The sequence below is a fragment of the Melozone crissalis genome, unplaced genomic scaffold (assembly GCF_028551555.1).
Source record: "Melozone crissalis strain CALT ecotype California unplaced genomic scaffold, PUWL_Pcris_2 ptg000016l_1, whole genome shotgun sequence".
Classification (NCBI taxonomy): Eukaryota; Metazoa; Chordata; class Aves; order Passeriformes; family Passerellidae; genus Melozone; species Melozone crissalis.
The window spans coordinates 41,592,943-41,606,214 of record NW_026535794.1 but is presented as its reverse complement, the minus strand read 5'-3'; positions in this window follow the sequence as shown (position 1 = coordinate 41,606,214).

Genomic DNA, 13,272 nt, shown 5'->3' with positions numbered 1-13,272 from the left:
TTTCCCCCCTGCTCAAATTTTTGTTACTTCAGTCAATAATATGCTAATCTCTCTTAGTTATGTTCCTCTCTAGCAAGCATGGAGGAAAAATGTCTTGTTTGCTGTGGAGGAAAATAACAAGGATACTTGTGTCAGGTATTTCAGAACCCATGACTGGGATCATGTTCACCAGTGAAACCACTTCACCTGTGACTACCATCAGCCATAGCTTTGCTCTCTCCACACTCATTCACAGCAGGCCAGATGTGCCACACTGGAGCTACTGAACCCTGAGGAGCAGCCACTACTCCAACATTCCCCCAGCAAGAGGGGAATCACAAGAGAGGGAATCCCTGGGTGGGACACTGATGTCTGAGGCAGGGAGGTGCTCATCAGCACCCTACAAAGCTACCAGCAGGTACTCCTTTGTCAGCTCTGCTCCTGAAGTTGCATCAGCCTTCACAGACCCACAGACACAAGAGGAAAAAGAGAAGAGAGTCCTACTGCTCACATGGAATTCAGTTCAAGAGATAACAAATGACTAGGAAGCATGTCTAGGTCTGGAATGATAACAAATTATTCAGTTGTGAATTGGAAAAAGGGTACAGAGCAATTTTTTTATAGGTTTCACTTTCAATGTCTTTAGGCATAAAGACTAAAGAAAGAAATATATGGGAGATTTCCTTTCTATTATCTCTGTCCTATGAATATTTATGTAACAAACTACAACTGACATGTAGTATCTGGTAGGAGCTCCCTATTTAAACTAATCCATGTAAATTACATGGGCTCTTCACAAAGGTCTCATTGCTGCTTACCTTTACCTCCTGCAGAAGCACCTCTACAGGTGTTCTCAAAGCACACAAGAATACAAATGCACATAATCAAATTGGATCACACTAAGAAGATTGTGTCTGCATTGATTGAAAGGCACTACTAAATCTGTTCAACATTCCTACAACCCTTCAAAAGACATGAACACTCTTTTGCTGAGAATTTTTCCCTGCATTCCCAGTTATCTTCTTGGTAAGCGAGGTTACAAAAACAAAAGAAATGTAAAATATAAAGCTGATAAAATAGAGAAATATAAGACAATGGATATTTCTAAAGGAATAAAACATATGAAACACCAAACTCTTAATTTCCATTAAATTTAACCTGGTGCTTTAAGAAAAAAAAAGGCTATTAAATTTTTCCTCAAGATTACTTTTAATCAATCCAAAGCCTTAATTCTGTTAAAGTACCAGAAGAGAAACACAAATTGCTTTGCAATATGTCTGTAGAAATATAAGCATGGGATATCCTAGTATCAGACAATGGAAAACCTTAATTGGTGTTTATAACTCCAGTAGAAGACCATAATTAATCTTGGATGTTACAGAACACACACTGAACATTTCTTTCCTCAGCATATTTGTGTGCATGCATATTTCTGTGCATTATTTTGATGATGTTAAATAAGAAATCTCTGTTTCAGAAAAAATGAAGTACAAATACATAGACACATTTGTGAGAAAATGACAAGAGGCTGGTGATTGTGGGACATCACAGTTTGTAGAGGTCCTCCCACAGCCAAACAAACTGCATCATGATGTACCTGCTTTCACACCACTAAGGAGACTACTGAGCCAAACTCTGATATCCATATTTCCTTTTCCTCAGAAGTACTGGAAACCTGTTGGCCTTTAAGTACTTTAGAGCTGCTGGCTGGCCAGGGTCAGAGGTTGGCTGGCTGTTCTTAACTACTTGACTCAGTACTCAGCTACCACACAGCCCTTTTATTCTCTGCCTTGTCTTTCCACTGTTTCAGAAGCTGGGACCAAATCCTTCAACTGGATGAAGTCGCAGCAAGCTTTGCTTTTGGGTCCAGTGGTGGCAGTATCCTGTGTGATTACACTGTGGGCTCCATCTGCCTTCAACTTACAACATGTCAACCCTTCTTTGCAGCTCTATAGAAAGTACTGTAATCTTTAAACAGATGCTTGTTGTAGATAAGCAGGGAATGGTATACACTGTGCTGATTCTAAATCAAAACATTGCTATCTCTGTGAGCTACTGAAAACACTTTGGTCTTCTTCATCAGCCAAGATCAGTGCAAGGGATTCTCTGCTGCTAGCCTGAAAAACTGCCAGCCATTTGTTTCATAGAGCCAAAATTACCTATGGTTCTCTTGTAACAGTATTTGCAATACACAAAGAGGAGGAATGGAAAAGCTGAGACTTCTCCAAACATCTCCACTGTTTACTCATTTTAATCCCTGAGAGCCATCAAACAAAGGAGGTTTTTTTTTTTATCTGATTCCCAACTTGCTTTGTTTTTAAATCAAAAAGGTGTAACTACTTCTTCACTCTGTTCAAATCCAATGACAACTTTCAATGCATTATTTTAATTAGGCTTCCACATTTGTTCATAATCTGTCCAGGTCACAAGGAGAATTAAAAACAAACACTGGCAATGTATTTCTTCATTACTTCTACAGACCGCTATATTTGACTCGTATTCAGAAGCAAAGCTAGCAGGATGCACATGACTGGAAAGGGCATCAGTGAAGTCTGACACAGGTTAAGCTTCTGCTCTGAACTCTGCAGTGCCTCTGTTACTTTGGGATTTGTACAAAAGATACAGGCTTAGTAACTCTCAAGCAACTCACAGGTACTGGAGCTGAAAAGCTCACCACTAAACTGCATGAAATATTTATGCAAGGATAACAGTTGTGTTTTCAACACACATAATGGATTCCTCACTCCTGTATCCTCCACAACACCATACATTAATGATGTCTCATCTACAGATTTCATAGTTATCAGTAATTTTATCCTAATTCTAAAATCCTCCCCCCCCACAATTCCCTTACATCCACAAGTCAAGTTTCAAAGCAAGGACTGAAATATAATTTCCCCTCAGCTTGTTTTTTTATAGAAAAGAGAATTTAATAATCATTACAATGTTTGTAAACTTCCAGGAATTCAAAGGCTTTTCTTAGATTTAGATTTTTTTTTTGCAGATTTTTCATCATTTGTGAGACAAAACCAAAACCCAACACATCCTCACATGGCAAAAACATGACAAAAAAGCAAGATCCATCATGATTCAATGGATATATTAGTCAGAGTTAAGCTCACACATCCAGAATTGATTAGTGATTTCCTAGCTATCCATCCTGATATTCCAATATTAACTCATCAGCAACTCAGGGACAGCCAAAGCCAAAAACAAAACCATACACACACTTTTATCGCTTCCCCAATTTTCTGTGCAAGTAAAGTACAATATCTTCAAAGTACAATATCACAATATCAAGTACTAAAGTACAATACCTACAATATCTTTACTGACTTAAAATATTTTAAAAACCCTTGATCTACAAGAGAGATAAAAAGGAGTTTGGGAAGACAGCTATCATCCATGGGAGCAAGCCAAATAAATTTGTGGACCCTAACTATGAAATTTTAAACTTTCAGGTGTTTGATGGCTTGTGAATTTAATCTTAACTCTGAGTTCCCTAGGCTTTAAAAAAACCCATGTATAAATACCTTTCTGCTAACTATAACATTCTTGCAGGGTGTTGTGCTGTAATTTACACGTTGTTCACACTGAAGCCAAATTGCTTTCACTTAAAAAGCACCTCTGCTAAGGCATAGATCATTTCTAGTACCTTTGCTTCAGCACTTTACTCTCCTTTTACGCACACAGAAGGCTTTAACACAAGGGTGACTGTCAATACCTTTAATCCCAGCGGTGGTACAGGCAGAGAAATGAGATTCTTCCTCCTTCTCCCCCAGGCAGCTCTGCAGGTTGGTGCTTCTGAAGTGCAGAGAGCTCATATCAGCTGCTGTGCATGATCTGTGGAGCAATTAGCAGAGGAGTTCACTGTACAGAGCTGCCCACTGGGATCTGTTACAGATCCATAGAACCATTATGGCTGGAAAAGACCTCAAAGATAGACGAGTCCAAGCATTACTTTTCACAACTCTTACAACAAACCCCTGAACACTGCAATCCAAACTCAGCTACTCTAGTGCCAAGTACTGCATGAAGTCCTGAAAATGCTACTAGAGCAGGAGACTGTGTTTCAGTCATGGACTAGGGGTCTGAGGTAAGACTAAAGGAAAATTAGTTTTCTTCTCTCCCCATTTCTCAGATGCTATTGATCTAAATAAAGAAGAGACTGAACACACAACTTCACTGGAAAGTGCATCCATAATTTTTTTTTAAATTTACACTGAGTCTGAACCAGCAAAGAGGTTGTATGACATTTTTTACATTTACCTATTTCTTTGGAAGATACCTGAATTTTTTTTCATAGTTTTTTTTCCAAGTCTGAAAAGTGGTGAAAGTTTGCATTTTCAAATAATATACAGGTGCAGCCTGCACAATAATTTCTGTGGTATTGACTGTGAAACAGTAACCACAACATTCAATTAAATAAAAAAGGTAATATTTTAAAATGTATTCAGCCTCACAATCACATTACAGCAAAACTGCACTGACTTTATCATTTGTCTGCGTGGTTTCTCATTTCCTACTGTGGTATTTCCTTTTGTGATGAAATAATACTGCTATTATTTTCTCACTGTAACCCAGAGATCCATTTTACATATAAACCATAGAAATAATTCTGGTTTTTATGTTCGCTTGTTAGTGAACATTCAGGATCACCAAGTTCACCCAAGTCATTCTCTACATTTCTGTTGTATTAAACACAAAGAAGTCTTTGTAAAGAACTAAGAAACATCTTTTTTATCAAAGAATCATAGATTATCTTGAGTTGGAAGGGACCTACAAGAATCATCAAAGTCCAGCTTCTGGCCCTGCACAGGACAGTCCCAAGTATGACTTTTTTCTTTTCTTGTGAATAATTAATTTATCAAAGAAAAATAGCAATGACACTACAGAAACTATTCTACTAGTCACAAAGATTGGCAAAATTGGATTTTGATCAAATCCTTACAGAAGCATCAAAAATAGTTAAAAGTTCCATTTAAAAGACTTAGTTAAAAATTAGAGAACAAAGCAAAGTAGAGGGACTAAAAAGGGACTAAAAAACATTAAAAACATTTACAGACCTACCCTATAAGCATGGGAAATACTAATATAAGAATACATCCTGAGGAAATGTCCATAAAAGGAAGTAGAAGTCAGAGTGTTATTTAAATACAATTGTTAAGTATAAAATAAATACCATTGTTAATGATCATATTTTTAAAAATAAATTGTATATTTTAAAATAAAAATATGTATCTTATAGCTCACAGCTCTAAGAAATATACAATGCAATTTGGTCTGCATTAATACAGTGGTATTTAGTTATTCATCCTGTAAAAATGGTTTCTATTTTTTATTATTAGGAAATACTAAGCAGCACTGTAGATAAAGGAGTTACAGGATTTTCATATTTTACTAAGCAAAGATTCATAAGACATAACACAGATTTGGAAACCCAGAGAGGAGAATTGGAACACAAGGTTAATAATTTTTAACTTTAGTGCTATCAGGAAGAAATAAAAATCTAATTTTCATGAGGCTACACGTTGTCTTTCAATTTTGAGATCTCATTCATCTTTTAATCTTCCCAATCTCGAAAAAAGAAGTATAGTAGCAGGAATAAAACAGAGCATTTTAAGCAGCAGGGGGTTTGAGAATCATACCTTTTCATTAGATTCAATTGCAATCAGAGTGCCTAAAATGAAGATTAGCCCTTAGCAGTCAATACACCATCTGTTCCTGGGATACTCAGGGTCTGATGGCCTGATCATCTATTTTATTGTGTATTAACTTACAAGGGCCACTAAGGGTTTCACATCTGCAGTTAGAAATGCTTCTAAAAATAATTACTTTTGTCCTTTCTACTTTCATGTTAGATGGCATAACAATGAAAAGAATGAAATGGAAAAGATACTTTCTAGGGCAGAAATCTATTGGGAGACAGTTGCATGTATTATGCCTCAGCAGGAAGCTGAATCAGTGAGGCTTCGTAGAACTCTCTGCTGCTGGAAAGAAACTGGTGCAGAGAAATCTGTTTGCATTTCAGCTCACTTTAAGAAGTGAGTACATATGTGAAAGTAGTCAGAAGGTGCACCTTTGTCCTTGTTTCCCTCCAAGACAGCAAATCCTTCTGGATGAATGTGCTGTGGGTTGGCTTGGACAGGGGCTGTCCTTCAGTCAAGAGAGGTCTCAGTGTCAGAGCAGAGCCAAGCAAAGCAGCCTAAATAACCAGCACACTGGGCTAAAACCTGGTCTTTTAGATGCTCTGTGTTGTTGAGATAAAATGCACAACAACAGGAAGAAGGAAATGGTGTCTAGAAATGCAGGGATACAGAATTGCCTCAGCACCTGTAAGCAGCCATCCCAGCCATCACTGTGCCAGTACTGCAAGTCATGAGGCCTACATGGTCACAGGGCCTACAGCTGCCCCTGGAAGCTGCTGGGGAAGGCAAAGCAGAGCTTCTCTCTCTCTGTGGCTGCTGCACACCAGGGTTAGCAAAGCTCAATGCCAAGAACTCAATCAACTTTCCCACAGTGTCATTATCTGCAGGCCAGCTTGGAGGTGCAGCTTGATGGAATGCACAGAGGGAGAACCTCTAACAAGAAGAAAGTTTGGCTGCAGACATGCTTGACTCTAGGCTAAAGGCCTTCTACCCTTTCCCCCAGTAGTGGCAGAAAAAAGCAGCAGGCATAATTTTTGCTAAAGAATCTGAATTAAGTTCACTAAATTTCACTTCCTTGCACTCACTAGGGTGACAAATGTCAGCAGCAATATTTTAAGAGAAGGCAGATAAAGCAAGAGTGTCAGATTACATAAAAGCAGTTAATATTTCCTTAGAAGCAGAAAGTTTCCTTCCTTCACACCAAATTACCTCAATGAGAATGAAAATTAAAGTAAATTAATTTTCCTTATTTTAAACAAACAAATAAATCCTCACTGACCTTTGAAATACAAAGCATAACAGGCAAAGGGGTGATTTAAGCACTACTAGTAATTAAAAATGAAATCAGAAGTTTTCCATAGGCAACCACAGGAAACCTACTATCCTGGCTTTATAATGGGCCTGGCTATATGAACAGGGATTTAATTGTTAGCAATTATTTTCACATGCTGCTCATTAATTCCAATTGTTCTTAAAGGCAAAGGATGCACTGTGTGAATAGCGGAGTTCAGAAGTATTTTTCAGGAGAAAGCACTGACTATCTGTGTTACCTCAACTGTGCAGATATGTGTTTTCTACGGGTGCTTCACATAGGAATCAACAGGTGAACAATGAAAGCACTTAGCTAACCCTAAGGCTCAAGTGTTTGGGTCAAGAATCAAGTTCTGTTTTCAAAGTTCACTCATAAAAGTCCTGAGCTGCAACTTCATAGAGCTGTTGGTGACTCACAAACCACTTCTTCTGACTGACTGACTCTGTGCAATATCAAAGCAGAGGTTCTAAGAGTCTCAAGAATAAATCAGCTAGCATTTCACTTCTGTGAAAGTTGTAGTGCCTTTTGCCTGTTTTCAGAACTCCAGGTTGTATAGATAAGCCTGGTTGATATGATTCTTCCTGATTTCTGTCCATGTCACATAGCAGAATAGCATTATTTCAACAAAGAATAATTTTTTAAAAGAAAGTAAAAGGTAGGCATTCTCTGAACTATTTTTAATTTTGACCACTGTTATAATTCTTTTTTCTCTACAAAAACCTAGAATCTGTAGAACCAGCCATGAAAATCCTACTTTGAGAAATCACATTTCCTCTAGCTTCCCCTCACATCCTGCAGAGTGACTTGAGGATATTTTCTGTGTAAATACAGAAATGCTAACACATGTGAGGATTTTTGTCCTTATTTCCAGAAAAGATTCTAACACGTCTCTCCACAGATAAGCAAATCAACTGAGGAAAAATATAGTGCAGACCCACAGATCCCAAGGTTGTAGAAAACCTCACATGACTTTGTAGCTAACTTTGGAGTTGATTTATAGGCTGTCACCAAATCAGTGGTCAGAAGCTGACACAAAATGTCTTCTGCAAGCTTTGAATCCTTATTCAGAAAGTCTTCTTCATTTATATTCTATTGAACCAAACAACCCAGGATTTCCTCTCCCTTTGTTGGATGGCTTCCTGTTCCTGCAGCTGCCTTCTGTGATGTCAAAACATGAGAGTTAAGTGCTGCCTGAGGATTATGTTGCCCAAGTCCACCAAAATAAATCAGATTTGAGCATTTAATCCTTTTAACATCTCTAAATATGTGGGTTTAAACAGCAAAGCCTTCTGTAATGAGACAACTCCTCCCCTTCATCAGACAACTTCATGACAAGTAAAGATTCAGTATGACTTGACTTGAATCTTACACATTGCAATATACTGAAAGTTTCCTGTTATCTTTTCTCCTTTACTGTAGCAGAAAAAACACTTTTCCTGCATCAAAGTCTTATGGGATCAGATCTCACTCTATGTATAATTACATATTATTCTTCCCTTCCCATCTGACCTAAATCAATTCTTCTGGTGGCAGAGTCTGTACTCTGTATTTGAATAAAGCATCAGTTGTATTGAATGTGCTGGAATTGGCAGATGGTTGGTCAGTCATTCAGTTTGATATTAATTGCTTCTTTGAGATCTCATCCAGAGAACTGAGGACAAAATGCATAGTGTCTTATTACATTAAGAAAAAAAAATCACATCTGAAATTCTTTGATGAAAGATTCGTCTGCCTGGCAGACAATGTACTTTCTCCTAAAGAGTCAAAAATGACTAAAAAATTCCATTATTTAAAGATTATCTCATTTCCTTCCAGTGAGTTAAAAAAAAAAAAAACCAGACATATTGTTTGGAAGAAAAAATGAATTTTCTCTCTTACTATTTGAACAACACTTTTTACTGATTAAGAGAGGGGGTTCTTTTGCAGGAAGGTAATGTAATTTTTTCATTATGAATAATTTTTAAATTTCTCACCACTCATTTATGCTCAGCTGTGTCCATGTGTTGCTTAATGGCTCATTTTGACTATAGTAGCAAGCAGGGGCAAGATCAGTTTAAAAAAAGATTATTTAGCACTTGATATTAAACACTGGAGGTTTGGAAGATGACCTAAGCAGCTGGGGTGAGGTCTGTGGGTCTGTGTTTCATGTATTATGGTGGGTGTACTGCTAGAGCCAAATAACTTTCTACTGGTATAGAAAGTATTCCCACAAACTCTCCAACATACTTGTAATTATATTCATGCTTCACATCAAATAAATTTCCCCTTCAATATATTAAATGTTTCTGGCACCTAAAAATCATTATGTATGATTTAATCTCAGATTCATTACTTCACAGATATGTAAAATGTATGTTGCATCATTTATTCATTGGCCATTAGAAATACATAAAATAGCTGTGAGCTGTTAAAAAATGTGGCACCCATTCTTCTGATACTTATGTATTACTATTTCCATCACAGCAATTACAGCAGGTGCCAAATGGCACCTATTTCTTTTTGATAAATGGTATCTTATGCAGTATTTAAGGAAGTACTGTGTCTGCTCACCCTAAACATTTTTAAAGAAGTGACAATCAGTTAAAACTGGAGGCTGCCTCTGCCACTGCAGCCCTGTACTCGCTAAGTGAGCTAAATGCCTTGTTTCAAAGATGAGTCTCTCTCACCTCAAAGGTCACAAAATTCTTATGCCATTTCTATGTTTCACTTTTGCACTTTTCCCTCAGTCCTTTCCTTGGTAATATTTTCTTTTTCAATAAGCATGGTTCATGCCCCAGTTTTGTCTTCCTCCTATCCTACTTTTGACATCGTGGTTGTATCTGGACCTTAAGCTCAGACACTGCAAATCATGAATGTTTTAACTTCTGCACCTATTTGCAAGCAACTTTGAAATACATCAGTAACACAGATAGTGTTTTTAATTTTCAGTAAAATCTTTCCCTGAGTCTGGAGGCTTGATCCTGAGCTAGCAAGCATCACATTAGCTCCACTGATTTAAATGACTGATATAAATCTACACAAACCTTTGTCTTCAAAAAAATCTCAAGACTTCTTGGGACCTCACGTGCTTTATATGGAAAGATGGATAAACGTGGGAGCAAGATTTTGGTCTCAAAGCTGAGCCTCCTTAGGTAAACAATCAAAATGGCTTAGTTGTATATGGCTGTATTTTGCTCTACAACTGGAAAAATATGCATTAAACTGGAATTATTGACATTGGCTAAGGCTATTCACTCAATATTTTATGATAGCAAAATAAATATGGTTTTTTCCACATGGAAAACCCCTGGAACAGGACTGAGAGCAGCTTGGGTACTGTGAGCTCACGTGGCTGCTTTGGGAGATGGACCAGTTGTGCTCAGAGCAAGGGAGGCCTCTTGGACCCTGTCTGGGTGCTGTGAGCTGGAGTTGCCCTGGTGGATATCAAAATTCAATGACAGCCCTCAAAACACCAGAACAAAGGCTGCAATATGAGCCATCTTTTCAGGTGGATTTTAAAAGTTCTCTGGGCTCAGCCATCATTATTATGCCTGTAGACAGAGAGTAAAAACTGAAGAACTTGTGCTGATAGCATCTTCAGAGGCAGTTTTGCCATGCTGTGTCGTGCCTCTCTCCCTAAGAGTTGCTGTACTTTTCCCACTCAAGTCTACAGATTACAGAGCTGTTCCTGTTTTGCTTCTGAAAATGGCTTCAGTGTCTCTATCCTGCTGCCTAAGTACACTGACTCATTCAAGCCAAAAGGAAAATGGCTTTGGGAATGGGAAACTTTATTACAATGGTCATGAATTAATTCCCAGTTCTGTACAATTGGTGGGGGCACACTGGAGGGATGCTCAAGAATGCTGCTCAGACATCAAGCAGCCACACCATGTATTCAAGAGGAGGAAAAACAAGGCGTGACCTCAGATGCTGTAAAGTTTTAGGTGGTGTGCTGAGTTTTACAGGGAGGTTAACTAGCCTGGGTTTAGTGCTGGGTTGATGCAGCTCTGCTGCTTCCATTTCTGAAGCTAGTGTCTGCTGCAGTTTAAGCTGTGTTATGTGTACAAAGCATGTTACTCAGGGCAGCCAGGTATCTCTTACACAGCTCTTTATCTCATGGAATGCAAACCCAGAGAGCTGCATTGAAGATGACAGGCACTCAAGTGGGAATAGTTGGACAAAATCACAAAATTCTCACTGGATCCATTAAAAAACAAAATACTCTCATATCAGGTAACCTGTTAATCATGTATGCAAGATGGAAAATGCCTATGGAAGGGTTAAGAGGAAGAATTCCTTACTTTCTCAAGTGCACTGTCCCATCCTTTTAGCAAAATCAAGCCAACAAATGAACAAGAACATATTGCCAGAGAGAGGAGCTGCAAAAAATATTCTAAACCAGAAGAAAACACATTTGGCCACAGCAGCAAAGAGTCAGTTGACACACTCAGCAGAATTTCTGAGCTTATGAATAAAGATGACAACTGAGAACCGAGCCAAAACTCAGAGTAAAAACTACATAGCAATATTCACACCTCTAACGAAGCCAGGGAATTTCTGGCTCTGCATCTTTTGTGCTTTAAATATGACATTTTTGGCATTTTGCCTCTTCGTGTGTGTGTGTTTTAGTAGTGTAAAGAGATCTTAACTTTAAAGAACCTCTTATTCTGCTTTTTTTCCCAATTCAATACCCTGCTAACAACCTCTGAAGTCAGGGCCACAAGATCATCAGAGAGTTGGGATCAAACTTTAAAAAAAATACAATTAGACCAGAGTGATTTTTTTTCTCCCCAAACAATGTCCTGCCACTCACATATTGTCCTTTTTGCCTTCAATTCACTTTTGGGCATGCTGACACTCCTCCACATTTGTTTCTGGAGGTATACTTTAGAGCTAAGCCATAAGTGAAGTCTAAGTCACTTCTCACCAGCCCCATAAATTTGTCAGATAGGAAAATGCCAAAATAATGTGTAAAATTACTCCATCAATTCCTGTTGCCTTACAAAATGTCTTGGCAGGCTAATTTTATTTTCTTCAGACCATCTTGCAACAAGTTTGCTGGAAACATCATGTTTTGACAGATTTACTGTCCAAGGGGTTTTTTTTGTGCAATACTTGCAACAATTTTAGCTTGTAATTAAGAACGGATGGAAAAAAGTTACATGCAAGGGTTTGTAAATAGTAACAAGGGGCCTTGCTCAGCCCTAGGTTTGAGAAGGAGAACAGAATTATTCTCATCAAGTTTGTAACCACCTGTAGGAGAAAGGCACGTGGGGGGATGCAGCTGATATGCTCAAGGACAGGGCTGCATTTAGAATGAGCCAGATGGGAGAAATGAACTGTCAGTAAACTTCATGAAATTCAGTCAGGACACCTGCCCTGCCATCTCTGGAACAGGCTAGCATCCAAGAGGAAACAGGCTGGGATGCCTGGCTGGGGAGCAGCTCTGTGGAGCAGGGACCGAGGTCCTGGGGCACACACACCTGGCTGAACCTGAGCCAGCAGGATCCTGGCAGGGATGAAGTGAAGGCTGAGTGCCCTGGGCTGTGCCAGCAGGAACACACCCAGCAAATGGGGGAAGCAGTCATTCCTTCTTGCTAGGCATTGGTTTGGCTGTCTCTGGAACACTGGGTTCATCTCTGGGCCACTGAGTACGTGAAGGTTTCAGTGAACTGGAGCTCAGCAGAGTCCCTGAGATGGCTGAGGCCGAAGCCTCTTGTGAGGAGAGGCTGTGGGAGTGGGGCTGGCTCAACCTGGAGGTGGGATGCCTTCAGGAACCTGCAGCCCTCAGGACCTGCAGAGGCTCAGGCTCTTTGCTGAGGTGAATAGTGGCAGAATAAGAAAGAGCAATCATAAATCAGAATGAAGCAATTTTTCTTGGATATAAGAAAAGTGAATTTCCATGAGGATAATTCAGCAGTAGAGAAGGAGCATATCCGGTAGGCCAAAGCCCTGAGCAACCTGCCAATACCTTGCTGGTTGCGATGTATTCTCTTTGTTGAGTCCTACTTCTTGTTCTATTGCCTCAGTTGCTCCAACTGCACATTAATTCCTCTGGAAGGAAGGTACCTGATGAAATGTGTTTAAAACAATTTGCAAGTAGCAAGGAAAAGAAAAGAAAGTTGGGGAAGGATGCATAAAAAACTATACCATAGTGCTGAGGCAGTAGAAAGTAATCACACAACCACATGTGCCAATACAGTTAATAACTGAAATATTTTGTACACTGTGATTAGATTAATTGATATCAGCTTTGATGAATGTTGGGAATTTCATCTTAAAAATAAATTCTCATGAGAGAATGTGCTTGCATGGTCTATATTCACCAGTGCTGATGATTTTGCTCATTTCCTT